The sequence below is a fragment of the Rutidosis leptorrhynchoides genome, chromosome 3 (assembly GCF_046630445.1).
Source record: "Rutidosis leptorrhynchoides isolate AG116_Rl617_1_P2 chromosome 3, CSIRO_AGI_Rlap_v1, whole genome shotgun sequence".
NCBI lineage: Eukaryota > Viridiplantae > Streptophyta > Magnoliopsida > Asterales > Asteraceae > Rutidosis > Rutidosis leptorrhynchoides.
Genome location: NC_092335.1, coordinates 651,584,088 through 651,602,610, shown reverse-complemented (window position 1 = coordinate 651,602,610; position 18,523 = coordinate 651,584,088).

Genomic DNA, 18,523 nt, shown 5'->3' with positions numbered 1-18,523 from the left:
CAAAAGATGCTCCAAAATGCATGTATACTCGACATCCAAGCAAGTATCAAAAGAGTGCGGAAGCATGTACCACTAAGCATTCAAAACCTGAGAAAACATAGAAGAATCTGTCAACGAAAACGTTGGTGAAATCATAGGTTTAGTAAGTATTAAACGTTGTTTTTGAACCACAAGATTTTGTATTTCCATAACGTAGATTATCCAAATCATTTGCATTCCAAAAGTGTTGTTATACGCGAGCACTCAATTATCAAAACTTAACCAACGTTACCCCATCACACAGTGCTAGAACCCACACTAAAACACAAAAATATATTTCATCCGCATAACGGTAGCGAACCGTCCGAATGAGGGTTTGTTAAACCCGTATGGCCACACAATATAAGTTCTCGCTTACACCCTGCAAGTGTAACTAATGATAATCGAATTGAGGCATTTTTGTTCTAACTCGCACGTGGAATGTTTGTTTTCACACTTGTGTTCAAAACATAAAAGTAAGTAGTACAAGATGTAACAAAGTATATGTTTTCTCAGCCCACGATTTAAAAGTATAAAAGTTGTTGAAAAGGTGGGACTATGATCTCACCTTGAGCGCGAGAGTTAATAAAGTACTTCAACAAGTAAACGCGTGCAAAGACAAAGCTAGTCTTGACCTAAACATATAGGTTATATCAATATCGGTAAGCACAAACGGTCAAAGATGTTCAATTAGTCCTATGGCTCGTTACGACTCGATTATATTAACATGTGAATCAACTAGTCAAGTTTCATGCAAGTTACAAGTAATTAATCATGTTATAAAGGTTGCATAAGTATTTGGTTAAGTTTGACAAAAAGTCAAACTTGGTCGGGTCAAAGTCAACGAAAAAGTCAACATGTTCGGGTCGGGTCCCGGACTATTTTTCTATGCTAATTATTCATATACAAGTATATTAGAACAAGTTTCATGTGAATCGGAGGTCGGTAGCTAGTCAAACATTTCACGTGAAATGGGACAAAGGGGTCAGAATCTGACCAGGCCAATCCGCGCGCCGCGCGGGGATGGGGCGCGCCGCGCCACCATCTGGGCCAAGAATTCTGGTCAGTTTTTCAAAGTATGCACGAACCAAAACCTTTTCCAACCCAACTCTCGACCCGCAAACACTTATAATGCCTATCATATATCGTTGGAAAGGTATTTTGACGAGGAATACAACTAAGCACATTTCATCAATCAAACTTCCACTTACAACAACCAAAAACCGTAATTAAACATTCATAATCAAAGTTCAAGTTCCAAAAACGCATTTTATGATTCGGGCAACCAATTTACATGTATGTTATGCCGTTTCGAAGGTAATCAAACACACATTGCAACAAAACACTTAACAACAATATCTCATAGCATTTGACGCATCAAAAGTTCATGTAAAGCTCATCAAACCCTAATCCAAGTTCACAAAATCATTAATCATGTTCTTGGAGTTTCCTTAATCAACCTATACATCAAAACGAAGCTAATGATACTAGTAACACTTTTAAAACATGCACTTTAACAATCTAACAACATTTGATCATCCAAAATCAAGGATTTAGCAAGTAATTTTCATATTGAACTAGTTACACCAAAAACAACTAATCGAGCATACAAATTACATACACGACATCACAATGAGCCATAGACACTAATTAACAACATTTCAAGTCAAAAACACGAATTTAGAGAAATCTAGAGTTTTAGAAATGTTACCCAAACTTGATGATATTGGTATCAAAATGTAGAGGATGAAGAGAGGATCACGAAAATGTAATTTGTTTTGATGTTTGCTTCTCCAATCGGATTTAGATGATGATTTTATGTTTGAGGGTTTTGAGTTCAAAAATGGGAAGTAGAGAGAAAGAGGAGGATGAAGGTGGGAGGTGGAGATGAAATGAATGGATGTGGTAAGTGGGTTGACTAGTTGACCTAGTCAACTAGTTTGCCCATTTGGCAATCTCGGTCCCTCGAGTTTCAAAGCGGGTGCGGGAATTAACCCAACGAATATTTTAAAAACGTTCGAGTAACGGATGACCTTATAATTAGATAACGAGAATATTATGAACGTTAGTTAACGAAAGATACAAATTTGAATAACGAAAGATATTATATAAAAAAAAAGACGGTGTTAAAATAAATTTAACGGAAAATCACGGGATGTTACATTATCCACACCTCAAAAGAAATTTCGTCCCGAAATTTAGTTGGAAGTAATAGTCGATGTCTCTTACTCGAGACCTAGTGTAGTAACTCTACGAATGATTGAAGGTACTTTCTTAGACATTCCACGAATCCGGATAGTCGGGGTGTTACGTTGTATTAGGGCTTGGTTTTACGATCCACAAGTTCAGCCGGTTTTTCCTATGAGGAGGAGTTTGTCATCAATAGTTGGTGCATCTAGAAGGATTGCACGTTCCTGTTCCGCAGGATACGTTTCTAAGTTTGTTACACGAAATGTAGGGTAAACGGAAACTTAATTGAGTCGGCCGTTCTAAATGGTAGGAAGCGGCTCCAATACGCCCCAAGGTTTCAAAAGGTTCAATATTGCGGATATAACCTTCCTCGATTTCCCAAAATGAATTACACCTTTCCAAGGTGCGGTTTCTCAATATTACGCGGTTACACACTGGGATTTGTGAGGTTTTCATCTAAGTTTGGTATAACTCTTTTGGGCGACTACGGGTCGTCTCGAGCCCTTCTCGGACTTGGATTATCTCAATTGTTGTTTCTTGGATGAGTTAAGATTCGGTGTTTTGTTTGCCACATGCTTTGGTCCAACGAATAGGGGTATGACATTAGCGGTCATATAGGGTTTCGGAAAGTGCGTGTGAACACATGAGTGGTAACTACTGTTGTAAGAGGGATCTACTAAAAGCGACCATGCAAGTTTGAAACATGTCTTTCGAAGACGTAAATCGTTCGTTTGTTCGGTTCGTCTGTTTGTGGGTGGTACGCGGTACTCATGTCTAAGCGGGTCTCCAAGGTTTCTTGTAAAACTAGAAGTGAAACGAGTATTTCGATACGGGATAATTGACAAGGATACACCGTGTTGGAATAGAATCTCTTAAGATATGTTTGAACAAGTCAGTTAGGGTTCACAAAAAAAAAAAAATGTTCGTTAGGACTATTCACCCTCGTGGCGAATACTAATGTAATGTGAGGAGTTTCTCTATCCATGGAGAAATGTTACAAGGAGTTTCCTTAAACGGAAATGCGAGCGATAAAGATAGGAGTGAAATGAGGACTGAGAATAGGATGAGCTTACATCTCGAGGTTGCCATAACGCGCCTCTAGTTGTCGAAAATTGAAGTCTGGAAGAGAAACAAGATAGTACACGTAATTGTATAGTTCGGGGTTGAATAATAGTTGGCCGATTATCAGAAACACAAGGACGTTAAGTCAAAGAAGAGTGAAGTATCGTTGGATTGTGTGTTATCTTAAATCCCAGTAATATCAGACAGTAACGGTGGAATAACAGAGGTATGTGTGTGGTACGTGATGGCGAGAAAGTTGATCGGATCTACAGTTTAGTATTCGAATTCTTCGTGCAAAATAACGAATTTTAGTTACGTTAATTTTGAGTCGAGAGAGTATGCCTTTCGGCGTTCAAGTAGAAATATTTCCATGTTTGAGTTCCATCTAGTGCTATACGAATTTAGCTAGGAAGGTTTGTGTGAAGAATCACGTTCAAGGCTCAGTCATGAAGAGGTTTAAAGTTTTCCCTTAGTGAGTTAACGAGTTTAAAAGTCGGGTAACACGAGAAAAGTCAGAAATGAATCTTCGGTGATAACAGGCGAGATCTAAGATTTTACGAATACAAGTCTGAGTTGAGAGAGTTTCATGATTACGTGTGGCTTGATTTCGAGATTGATTGTAATGCCTTGACCATTAACATCATGGTCTAGAAAATTTGACTTCGTTTAACAGAAATTCTCACTCGGAGAATTTGGTATAGAGTTGCTCTTTTCTCAAAGTTCGAGCGTAAGATGATGATGTTGTTCGTTTGCCTTCTTTACTTGAATAAGTTAAGATGTCATCTATAAATATGATAACAGTTTTGTCTAGATAAGTTGCATACGTGGTTTAGGAGGTTCATGAATACGGACAGAGTCCTAAATAAATCAAACGGTACTAAGAGGGATTTACAACTAACGTTGCGAGCTCGGAAAATGGCTTAGGAGACATCGTCTCCCTTAACCCCCAATTGATGATAACCAGAACGGAGGTCGATTTGGAATACATGGGATCCACGCAAATAATCATGAGGTAATGGATACGAGGAAGAGAGTATTGGTTTCCAACCGAAAGTTACTTAGTTCACAATAATCTATACATAAATGTAGGGCAACAATTTCTCCTTAATGAATAGGTTTTGAGTTCCTTAGTTCTATAGGTGTCGAGTCCAATTTCTTAACGCATATCCTCCGATAAAATTTATAGGCACACAATATTTTCCGTCGGTCACTTAAATCGTCTAAGTAGTATCTGGGGGAAAGAGGTGGAATATAAAGAGCACGAGTCAAATCCTTGGTTATAAAACGTCTAACGGTACTCGAATCGAATAAGTATGAAATATACGGTTTGTTGTGAAGAAACGTACCCGTGACTAGTCCATCATCGTCTCGGGCATCCTAGGTGTCGATGTTGTAAGTTCAACGGCGCGCGTTGGTTTTTGCTTTATTCTTTGGGCATTCATTCCTAAAATGACCCGATTGGCCACATTTGTAGCAAATACTCGGCTTTGGTGCGTCGGGCCCCTTTTGAGTGACGGGGGCGGTACTTCCACAATACTTGGCAATATGACCACTACCTTGGCACCGATGGCAAATTAGCTTGCCACATTCACCAAAATGATGCTTGTGGCATTTGTTGCAAAAAGGTCGTGTCCCGGCATAACTTTTCTTGCCGACGGGGGTGAGAGGTTCCTTGGAAAAGTTGTTGTTGTAGTTACTCGATTGGGGGGCTTCCCATTTTCTTTTGTTGTCACCCGACTCATCCTCGGCTTTAGGTGCCGGCACTTCAATCTCGTCTACCGTTTCGATCAATTGACGGGCCATATTCAGGGCCTCTTGGTGATTACTGGGTTTGGATGACATTACTCCTTGTTTGATGCTCTTGGGAAGACCATCCATGTAAAGTTCAACCCTTAGAGGTTCGGGGGTCACGAGGTTTGGGCACATCAAGGATAGCTCAGAAAATCGTTGATTATATGCCTTTAGGTCATTCCCGACCGCTTTTAAAGTTCTTAGTTCGTGTTCGAGCTTACGGGTCTCTTCGCGCGGGAAGTATTCGGTGATCATCTTTTTCTTTAAGTCGGCCCATGAGAGAGTGTGAGCTTCATCGATACCCACCGACAGCACATACGTATTCCACCATGTGAGGGCGATACCGGCAAAAGTGTGGGTGGAATATTTGACTTTGTCTTGGTCCCGACAACCGCTTATGCTAAAAACGGCTTCTGTTTGCTCAAACCATCGGGTGAGCACAACCGGTCCTCCGGTCCCATCGAAGGTGTGAGGTTTGCACCCCATGAAAGTTTTGTAGGAGCAACCCTCGTTTGAATTACCGGCTCCATGGTTGTTGTGGTTGTGGTTGTTATTGATGTCGGAGGAGATACTAGCCATAGCCGCACCTATGGCGGTGGCTATCATGCGTTGAAAAGCTTGTTCGGAAGTTTCATTACGTGGCCCGCGACGGGGAGACATTGTTCCTTCAAGACACAAGAATATCGTTGATTAGTATTCTCAATAATACTAATCATGATAGGGAATGATGATGTAGAGAAAATTTTCCTTGACTCGCCTTAAATTCTTTATGTCATAATGTCGGAATGTCCATATGAATCACCGTAATATAATCCCGGAAATTATATTACCCTGATTCTCATGTGCATTTAACATTACCTCATAAAGTCAAGGTGGCGCGTCAACGAAATTTATCAACGTAAGATCAAGATCGAATACGAGTTAGATATGATAGAAGAGTTCGAGTATAAATGCACAAATAGTCAAGTAATTCCTACTTCAGTCTATATGCCGGTTGTAGTCTAGATTCACCTATGTACCCTATGACTCGGGGTGGACACAAATGAACTCTAAATCCCTACAACCAAGGCTCTGATACCACTTGTAGCGACCCCGACAAATCGTCAAGTGACGGCGTCGACTACGTAGGTCCCATTACCTGGTCATAAGTCTTTAAAACAGACGTTTGACCCAAAATATGTCGCATCCATTCAAGTGTAAAGATTGTTTCAAAGTTTACAAAGATAATTGACCACAAGTTAAGTTACAACGTTATAAGTACAAATGAAAACTATGCGACACAGTTTAAATAAGTTCAAAAGATGCTCCAAAATGCATGTATACTCGACATCCAAGCAAGTATCAAAAGAGTGCGGAAGCATGTACCACTAAGCATTCAAAACCTGAGAAAACATAGAAGAATCTGTCAACGAAAACGTTGGTGAAATCATAGGTTTAGTAAGTATTAAACGTTGTTTTTGAACCACAAGATTTTGTATTTCCATAACGTAGATTATCCAAATCATTTGCATTCCAAAGTGTTGTTATACGCGAGCACTCAATTATCAAAACTTAACCAACGTTACCCCATCACACAGTGCTAGAACCCACACTAAAATACAAAAATATATTTCATCCGCATAACGGTAGCGAACCGTCCGAATGAGGGTTTGTTAAACCCGTATGGCCACACAATATAAGTTCTCGCTTACACCCTGCAAGTGTAACTAATGATAATCGAATTGAGGCATTTTTGTTCTAACTCGCACGTGGAATGTTTGTTTTCACACTTGTGTTCAAAACATAAAAGTAAGTAGTACAAGATGTAACAAAGTATATGTTTTCTCAGCCCACGATTTAAAAGTATAAAAGTTGTTGAAAAGGTGGGACTATGATCTCACCTTGAGCGCGAGAGTTAATAAAGTACTTCAACAAGTAAACGCGTGCAAAGACAAAGCTAGTCTTGACCTAAACATATAGGTTATATCAATATCGGTAAGAACAAACGGTCAAAGATGTTCAATTAGTCCTATGGCTCGTTACGACTCGATTATATTAACATGTGAATCAACTAGTCAAGTTTCATGCAAGTTACAAGTAATTAATCATGTTATAAAGGTTGCATAAGTATTTGGTTAAGTTTGACAAAAAGTCAAACTTGGTCGGGTTAAAGTCAACGAAAAAGTCAACATGTTCGGGTCGGGTCCCGGACTATTTTTCTATGCTAATTATTCATATACAAGTATATTAGAACAAGTTTCATGTGAATCGGAGGTCGGTAGCTAGTCAAACATTTCACGTGAAATGGGACAAAGAGGTCAGAATCTGACCAGGCCAATCCGCGCGCCGCGCGGGGATGGGGCGCGCCGCGCCACCATCTGGGCCAAGAATTCTGGTCAGTTTTTCAAAGTATGCACGAACCAAAACCTTTTCCAACCCAACTCTCGACCCGCAAACACTTATAATGCCTATCATATATCGTTGGAAAGGTATTTTGACGAGGAATACAACTAAGCACATTTCATCAATCAAACTTCCACTTACAACAACCAAAAACCGTAATTAAACATTCATAATCAAAGTTCAAGTTCCAAAAACGCATTTTATGATTCGGGCAACCAATTTACATGTATGTTATGCCGTTTCGAAGGTAATCAAACACACATTGCAACAAAACACTTAACAACAATATCTCATAGCATTTGACGCATCAAAAGTTCATGTAAAGCTCATCAAACCCTAATCCAAGTTCACAAAATCATTAATCATGTTCTTGGAGTTTCCTTAATCAACCTATACATCAAAACGAAGCTAATGATACTAGTAACACTTTTAAAACATGCACTTTAACAATCTAACAACATTTGATCATCCAAAATCAAGGATTTAGCAAGTAATTTTCATATTGAACTAGTTACACCAAAAACAACTAATCGAGCATACAAATTACATACACGACATCACAATGAGCCATAGACACTAATTAACAACATTTCAAGTCAAAAACACGAATTTAGAGAAATCTAGAGTTTTAGAAATGTTACCCAAACTTGATGATATTGGTATCAAAATGTAGAGGATGAAGAGAGGATCACGAAAATGTAATTTGTTTTGATGTTTGCTTCTCCAATCGGATTTAGATGATGATTTTATGTTTGAGGGTTTTGAGTTCAAAAATGGGAAGTAGAGAGAAAGAGGAGGATGAAGGTGGGAGGTGGAGATGAAATGAATGGATGTGGTAAGTGGGTTGACTAGTTGACCTAGTCAACTAGTTTGCCCATTTGGCAATCTCGGTCCCTCGAGTTTCAAAGCGGGTGCGGGAATTAACCCAACGAATATTTTAAAAACGTTCGAGTAACGGATGACCTTATAATTAGATAACGAGAATATTATGAACGTTAGTTAACGAAAGATACAAATTTGAATAACGAAAGATATTATATAAAAAAAAAGACGGTGTTAAAATAAATTTAACGGAAAATCACGGGATGTTACAGGGTCGGGACGGGGTAAGGGGTAGGGTTCGGGGGTGTTTTGTATTTTCTCGAGGGGGTGGAGTTTTTTTAGGAAAATTGGGGAGGAGCCGATTCGTACTTTGGATAAAGTTTGGGGTCCTTAGTGTGAGATTGAGATAGTTCAAAATAGTAGTATTGGGGAGGGGGCCGATTCGTACGTTGAATAAAGTTTGGGGGCCTTGGTGTGAGATTGAGATAGTCCAAATAGTACTATTCATTTGGACTATCTCGATTAGATATAAGGTATAATAGGTTAGAGATGTACTTGAGTTATAGATATATTTTTATAGATATATTTTTTAAGATGCATTAATTTGGTAAATATATTTTACAAATACATGTATCTAGTCAAAAACTTTTAAGGCAGGGACTGATTTGAGACTTATTTTGGTATTTAAGGATGTAATATGCAGTTTTCTGAACACAGGGATGATTTGGGCAAAAGTACATAAATACACGGACGATTTTAGTAATTTTGTCTTTTTAGTATGTTGGTGATATCCTCGAGAGAAAAAGACTTCTTCTCTATGATCGGTGGCTATTAATTTCAGGCAACAAAAAAAAAAAAAATTGTAGTTCTTTGAGTTATAACCAAAACAATGACAACTCGCAAATTCTGCGAACCTTCACTATTTTGATCATATCTCCTTCATATGAACTCCGTTTTAGTTAATTAAGAAATTCAAACGTCCGTATTTCAAAGGGTTTAAAATCCCACAAGCTACTCAATTTCGGTGATTATGTAAGAAAAGTTGATACTAAAAAGAAATATATATACTTTTTAATTAATTAAACAAAATTTATAAATATAGTATGTTTAAATAAGAGTTACGTTTAGTATTTTCTAAACAATTAAACAATTATATAAATCAAGTAAATATATTACCATTATACAATAATTAATTAAAATACATTACTAGATCTTCCTCTCTTCTAGGTTTATATGAGTGTGAAAAATTGTAAACCTTATATTTGCCAATGAATTGGATTGGCATTCCATCAATAATATTCTTGGCTAAATAATACGTAGTAATTAAATAATTTATTAGAAAAAATTGGTGGTCACTTCTTAGAATGTTTACCATTCACTTAATGATTTTTTTGCTGTGCAGCTCTCAATTTAGTAAGTGAAATTATTGTTTTTGTTACTTAATCTGTCACTTAATATAAAAATTAATCTGTTTTCACGATACATAGAATCAAACACCCATCCAAAATAAGCGGCAAATGGAAACAAAGTCAAATTCTGAAAAAATTAAACATTAATTAACGTCTCTTTTTGGATGAAACACACCTAATTTTTTACTCCGTATTTATTTAAATTTTTTTTTTTTTGTGATCAAGAACGTCCTATCCTGATATTCAGTTATCCAGTTATTTTGCACATGAATGAACAGCTGAACGTGGCAGGGACCAATTCGTCAATAGTTCATCTTCAAGAAAAGCACCTAACTACTCCGTATATACTATAAGTACACCCCAAAATCAGTGTTGTAAATCTCCTGAGATCTCCCCGAGATCTCTCCCGAGATCTCGTTTTTAGAAGGCAACTGAGACGAGATGTTCATCTCTCGAGATTTCTCTGTAAACGGGGTCAAACTTAGTCAAAGTCACGATTTCTCGGATTTTCTTGCTAATTTGTAAGATTTTCTAGTAAAATTCGTAATTTCTAAGATTTTTTCGCTCATTTCTGGGATATTTTTGTAAATCCCGTAAATACGTATATAAATATACATATATTTATGTTTTTATGTATATTTTTATTAAAAAAACTATAAAGTCAACATAAGTCAACGTCCAAGATCTCCCCATGATTATTTCGAGATGTCGATATCTCCCTAAAAAAGTTCAAACGAGATCTCCCCGAGATCCGAGTTCTCCAACCTTGCCCAAAATACATTAATGTACCATGATGACTCTTATACGAATGGAATTATAGCATTCGAAATACAAACTTTATATCATACAAGAACGTACATAACTTACAACTTTGTATAATTTTAATTAAATCTATCATCCTTTTACTAAATAGTATGTTTAATACCTCTTCCAGAACAGTTGTCTTTAAGCCTCGGATAAGGAAGATACATCTGGACATCCTGGATTTTCCCTTTCGAGCCTGCAATATCAGAAAATATTTTAACCTTCTATAACAACATATAATCACTCGATATAATAGTAAACATGAAACGATTAATAATTTTTTTTTTTTTTTTGAACGGCGATTTTGCATCAGCGTATCATTTATTTCAACGACACTCATCATTTGCACCCACACACGCTAGGAGGAAACTCCACAGTCCGGGTTGCTCGGCAACTAATCGCGGGAATTAGGAGAGAAAACCTCCCCCCCTTAGAATTGAACCCGGGTTGCTTGGCAACTAATCGCGGGCTTGGGGGAATTGATACCATTGAAGCGGAAGTTCGTTGGTTGTAATGATTAATAATTACTTGTAGTTAAGAAGAAAATGGTGAAGGAAGATGGAAATCTCTAGCTTAGCAAGGTCTTTTTCAGGGCAAAGTCTACTTCCTCCCAGTGGCGGATCCAGGATTTTTTTTCACCGGGGGCGAATTTTTTTTTAAAACCATAGCAATTTTTTTGAGTAAAATATGGAGGTTTTGGGGCAAAAAATTGAAGTTTTTAGGCAAAATTTGAAGATTTGTGGGTAAAATTTGAAGGTTTTGGGGCAAAATTTGAAGAATTTTGGATAAAATTTGAAGGTTTTGGGGCAAAATATATAGGTTTTGGGGTAAAAAAAAAATCCACCGGGAGCAAAGTCGAAAAATCCAAAATTTTTACACTAAAATTTTGAAATCCACCGGGGGCGGGCCCCCCCTATTACACTCTGAATCCGCCTCTGCTTCCTCCAAATGGGATGTAGGTTCCAGGTATTGGGACAAAGTCCTTATGAACATATACATTCACCAAATAAATTAGTCAAACGTACAAGTTATAAAGCCATTTGTACAAGTTAAGAAAGAGTAGTTAGTTAGTTACATCTAGAGCTATAAATGAGCCGAGCTACTCGAGCTCGGCTCGTTAAAAACTCGATTCGAGCCGAGCCTAAACAAGTTCAAGCTCAAGTTCGAGCTTAAATTAGGACTCGTTAAATAAACGAGCTCGATCTCGAACTTTTGATGTCGAGCTCGTTTATGCTCGCGAGCCTAAACGAGCTTTTTGAAGCCGTGTGTGTGTGCGCGCGTATATATATATATATATATTATAAATTTTTTATTTTTTTATATCTATATATCTATATATATTATTATAATTATTAATATTAATTATTAATTATTAATTATTAATTATCATTCATAAAGTTAAAATAATACGGGGACCAGAATTAATTTTACTCCATTTTCCAAGGCTTATAGGATTTCAAGCATATTCCATTTCTCAAGTTGACTAATCGATTTCTCACTTTCTAAGTTTGTAGTTAATCTCTTTTCTCTATTCATCTTGTTTTGCAAATTATCGCTTTTTTTTTTTTTTTTTTTTTGAAAAGCAATAAAGATTATATTAGAACCACGAAAAAATTACAACGAGTATGAATACATACAACTAAATCTCGAGCTAGCAACAACGAAATGGTTGCTAAGAATGCAACCAAATAAAAAATTACAAGAACAAAACTAACAATTTAGATAGCCAATCGGATTATGTAACCACTCAAACCATACGATCTTTGTTTTCTTCGATCTTCTTGAGATCCACTCAAAAGATTTTGTTTGAATCTCATTCAGCGCCATCGAACCACTCCACGATTTACCATTGAAAACCATATTGTTTCGGTTCTTTCAAATGAGGTAGACGAAAACCCATTCAACCGCTTGCCATATTTTTTCCCCCAAAGGTGAAGGGTGAGACGGGCAATTTCCACGAAGGATTTCATTGAGACTAAGGTTTGTGAAGTGCCCGAAGCCCCACCAATTGAAAACACGCACCCAAACATCCATTGAATGCTTACAGAAGATTAAGGCGTGCTCAATTGATTCGATGCCGTCATCGCAAAGAGGGCACCGTATAGTGTGTAAATCGATGCCCCTTTTATCGAGTTCGCTTCTAATCGGTAGTCTTTTTTTGATTGCTCGCTACACGAATAGTTCGAGTTTCTTTGGAATATAGTTGTTTCGGATTGTTTCTGAGTCCCCGTATCCCGTTTGTAGCGTGATTTCATCCATCAATGTTGCAAGGGTTTTTACCGCGAAGATATTGCTGTTACCAAGAGACCACGACCAACCATCAGCTACACCTATTAAACGTGTACCCGCAATCAGCGACTCCAAATCAGAAAGTTCACTTGTTGTCCGCCCCGTTGGTGCTCGAGACCAGTTCCACGTAGTCATACCCGATGTGTTATTTCCCAAGATTCGATCTTTAATGAGACAATCCTTTTCGGCTTCAAGACAGTATAACCTCGAAAATCTCTCTTTGAGTCTGCTGCCTCCAATCCAAACATCATGCCAGAAGTGAGTCGATTCGCCATTCCCAACAGACTTCATAAATGAGTTGGTGAAATCAATGTTGAGCTCGTCAATTGCCTTTCCTGCCAAAAAAATGTTATACCAAGTACCTATCGACGAGGAGCGAGGTGAGTCACTCCCCGACAATAGGCCACCACAAGAACCGTGAATACTTCGAATAATTTTAACCCAAAGTGCATCGATTTCGGTTTTAAACCTCCACCACCATTTTCCAAGTAAAGCAAGGTTTTTATTTTTTAGAGACCCGAGGTTTAACCCCCCGTTCCCATAAGTCGTGATAACGTTATCCCATTTAACCTAATTTATTTTAGAACCCGAATCCGCCCCGCCCCAAAAAAAAGATCGCCTTACACTCTCGAGAACCTTTAACACACAATTCGGAGCACGGAAGAGTGAGAAATAATACAATGGAAGACTAGAGAGAACCGAGTTAATAAGAACCAAACGACCACCATAAGACAACGATCTCATTCTCCATCTCGGAAGTTTAGACTTGAATTTATCAATCACAACACTCCAATCATTAAGTTTTTTCATCTTAGAACCGATAGGGAGACCGAGGTAAGTAAAAGGAAATTGTCCCACTTGGCACCCAACTCGACTTGCCACAACACCCAAATCACTCGAATCAATACCAATACCATATAAGAGGCTTTTGTGATAATTCACTTTCAACCCGGAAGCAAGTTCGAAACAACCAAGTAGATTTTGTAGACTTTCAATATTTTCAAGGCCCCACTCACCAAAGAATATGGTATCATCCGCGTATTGTAGGTGGGATAGAGGGATCTTATCATGTTTAACTTCGATTCCTTTAAAAAGCCCCTTTTCAATGACCGCCTTAGTCATTATATTTAGTCCTTCCATCGCTAAAATGATTAAAAACGGTGAAAGAGGGTCCCCTTGTCTTACTTCACGTTCCAAGGAAAATTCATTTGTAGGTGATCCGTTCACAAGAATGGATATGGATGCCGAACTAAGACAAGAGTATATCTATTTCCGCCATTTATACCCAAACCCCATATCCATTTCCGCCATTTATACCCAAACCCCATGCACTTCATAACATCTAGGAGAAAATTCCTATTGAGACAATCAAAGCCTTTTCGAAATCAACTTTGAAGAACATACTTTTTAACCTATTACTTCTCACAAAATCAATAGTTTCATTTACAACCAACACCCCGTCAAGAATAAAACGATTCTTTAGAAATGCACTTTGTTCCGACCCTACAATATCCGAAATGATTTTTGAAAGTCTATGAAGTGACCCGTCCTAATCCACCTGGACGAAGTCTTCAACATATGATCCCATTGCGAGGTACTGACTTAAATATGCCATGAACGACTCCAATGTACTGTCTCTAAAATGAGCAAATGCACAGCGGAAGATTTCTTTCATACCTGAGAATAAACATGTTTTAAAGTGTCAACCAAAAGGTTGGTGAGTTCATTAGTTTATCATAAACAATCATTTTCATCATTTTAATAGACCACAAGATTTTCATTTTTCATAAACATCCATCTCTTATCAGGCATTTCGCAAACTGCATAGAGATAAAAAAAAAAATCATTCATATGGTGAACACCTGGTAACCGACATTAACAAGATGCATATAAAATATCCCCATCATTTCGGGACACCCATCGGACATGATAATTTCGAAGTACTAAAGCATTCCAAATTCCAGAATGGGGCTTGTTGGGCCCGATAGATCTATCTTTAGGATTCGCGTCAATTTAGGGGTCTGTTCCCAAATTCTTATGCTACCAAGCTAAAAAGGGGCATATTCGGCTTCGATCATTCACCCATATAATGTAATTTCATTTACTTGTGTCTATTTCGTAAAACAGTTATAAAAGCAGCGCATGTATTCTCAGTCCCAAAAATATATATTGCAAAAGCATTTAAAAATGGAGTAAATGAAACTCACAATACGATATTTTGTAGTAAAAATATGCATACGACGATACTGAACAATGCAAGTTTGGCCTCGGATTCACGAACCTATATCAGTTTTATATATATTAAAACACATAATAACAATCAACAAGTTTATATATTAGTATTATTAGTATACTTCTTATATTATGAATTTGTATGTTATATTAATGAATAAATTAATTATATCCATTTTTAATATTTTAGATGATTAGTAGTTATATAACAGATTCTTAAATAAGTATTTTAATTAAGATATAATATAGGTTATTTATTATAAATATTATATATTAATACTTGAAAATATTAAATAATATATTAGAACTCATATTTATATATTTATGCTTTAATTTAAAATATATTCATATATTATTTGTAATTTAATTATAATAACTTTTTATTAAACAATTTAGTATCTAATATTAATAGAGATGTAAAATATATAAATGTCATTTTGTTTATTAAAATACTATTTATAATACTAAAATAGTGATAATAATAATAATGATGATAATAATAATAATAATCTAAATGATAATCTTTGTAATAATATTAATGATAACAAAAATAATAATAATAACTATAATAACCATAAAAATAATAATTTTATTAATAATGATAATAATAATAATATTAATACCAATAATACTTATCTTAATAATAATGATAATAATAATATAAATATGATAGTAATAATAATATTAATGATAATAATGATAAAATGTATTATTTTTATAATAATAATAATAATAATAATAATAATATTAATAATAATAATAATAATAATAATAATAATAATAATAATAATAATAATAATAATAATAATAATAATAATAATTAAATGAATAGATAAATAACTACCTCAAAGAAGTAGCCCTTAAAAAAAATGCCCAAGTCCGGGTTTGAACCCGCGACGTCCCGCTAACCCGATAACATCCTTAACCATATTTATTATTATCGTTATTTCGCATATCATTAACAAATCATATTCATCATCATGCTACATCGTCTTATTATTTTGTGTATCATTATATTTAATTCGTTATTCGTTATCATCGTCTTCATAATCACCATCAACGTGATCATAATCAATTCTCGTCATCCTCATTTTTATGTATCACCATCATTTATTTCTCTATCCTCTAATATACATCATCTATCAATTCTCGTAACCATCATCAACTAATTATCATCTTCATACTACCATTATTACCATCGTGATTTCTTATCATCATTATCATTCTTTCATAGACATGATCATAATAACGATCAATCATTAGTATCATTAACTCGTTAACATCTTCATAATCTAATCCTCTTCATTACCTAATCATCACGACATCCCCATCCTCATAATATTAATCTTATCATCGCACATAAACATCACTAACATCTAAAATTCTACGTTATCATAAATATCACGATCTCGTTCATCAAATTCCATCATCGTTTATGTTATGTAAACAGAAACGAAATAATTGCATTAATCAGTTCATAGTCGACCCATTAATTATTGGGTTTAGTCTTAAACTAACGGCCCAATATCAATAAGGCTTAAATTGAATCTTACTAGCCCAATTTAAAAAAATCAACACATAAGCTCACAAAATATTTGGAATTCGGCCCAAGTACTAAGTCCAAAGAACCACGGTCCAAAAGTAATTCGTGGCTGCTATTTGCTCAAACCCAAATCGAAAAGAATGTTGGGATTAAAGAGAGCATCGATTTGTTGTTTACTTGTGTGGTGGGTTCCTCATCAGTAAAGAAGAAAAAGAAGCAGACGTACAAACGCATCCCTTTCATCATTATTATCCACCTTTATTCACATAGTGCATCACATTCTTTTTTTTTTAAAGAAATAGAAATAGATGTAAATATCTGTTGTAGCAGTATACATCGATGAAGCAAGAGAAAGAACAATGGTGGTTTTCGAATGAGCAAGAAGTAGTAAACAGCAACAAAATAATATCATCGTTGTTATTTATACAGTGGTAGTTTGATTCATTGATTGTCGTGAATAGAAACAATAAACCAGTTGTACATCGGTATTAATCATGAATTTACAGCAGTAGCAGAAGTATGAACGCAAGTTGCAGTGGTTTAAAGGTGTTGTTCTCAGCTCGTAATCGAATTAAAAGTGCAGCAGTAGTTGTGAACTATGGTGATTGTTGTGGCTTGCTTGCGTTGTTGGACTGAAACAGAAAGAAGCATAGCAACAGTACATATGAAACAGAAAAATGGCATCGGTGGTGGATCATAGTGGTGTTGAGATGTGGTTGTTTGTTCTACGATTGAAAACAGAAAAATATTGTAGGAGATTGATAGTGATGGCGATTACGGTGGTATTGGTGGGTGGTTTAAATGGTGGTTTCCTGAGGAAGAGAGGAAGAGATAGATGGTGGTGATCGATGGTTGTGATCAAGGGAGGTGGAAGTGATGATTGAGGTGGCGTTTTAGGTTTCACGAAGGAGTAACAAGAATTAAGAATGGTGATGGGTCTTGTGGTTTGTGTTAATGTTAATCTCCATATGATAAGTATATGTATATATGTATATATATATATATATATATATATATATATATATATATATATATATTATAATATCAATTGTAGTGATGGAATGAAAGAAAGCAGGAAGGGAACATGTCACGAGTCGAATGAATTGGATTCATTGAATAAAAATCAAACACAGTAATATTCCAATACATAATCAATTAGTTACAGTAATCCTATTATAATCCATGAAACTTATTTGTTTGTTATTGTATGTGTGTGCCTATCATTAGTATAAAGTAAATAAATTGATATATATATCTAACATAAAGTAAGGTAATCAATTGGGGGATATTTTATATATAATAGGAGAATTAAATTTTTATTATATTTCTCACATGCTAAATTGAAAAGTAGCCTATGGTCGATGGAGTAGTAAAATTAAAGTTAAAGGTGATGGGTTCATAACAAACAAATAAGGAAATGTGTGGGGTTCATATATGTGTTTAATTGTGTTTCAAAAGTTTTAGCCATTTCTAAGTATTGGATCCAGTTTTTCTTCTTTTGTTGTCTTGTGTCAAAACATCGAATAATATAGATACATGCATGATAGTCTCGGTTGAAAAAAATATAAAGTGCATACATTCTTTGGTGTGGGTCTTGTAGAGAAGAAAGAAACAAAAAAACCAACAAGATTGAAGTCTGATGTAATTGTCGTCACATATATATGTATATGTGATGTGCTAAGTCAAAAGTAATATAATATAATAATAATAATAATAATAATAATAATAACAACAAAACTATTACAATAAAAATAAGAATAATGATAATAATAATTTTAAATAAAAATGATAATTTTTAGTATTAATAATCATAATAATAACTAAAATTGAAATAATAATGATATTAATAATAATATTAATAATAATAATAATATTATATTAATTTAATGTATTAAATTTCATATCTATATATTATATATAGTAATATTATTTCAAATTATATTTCAACTTATTATAAGTATTTATATATATATATATATAT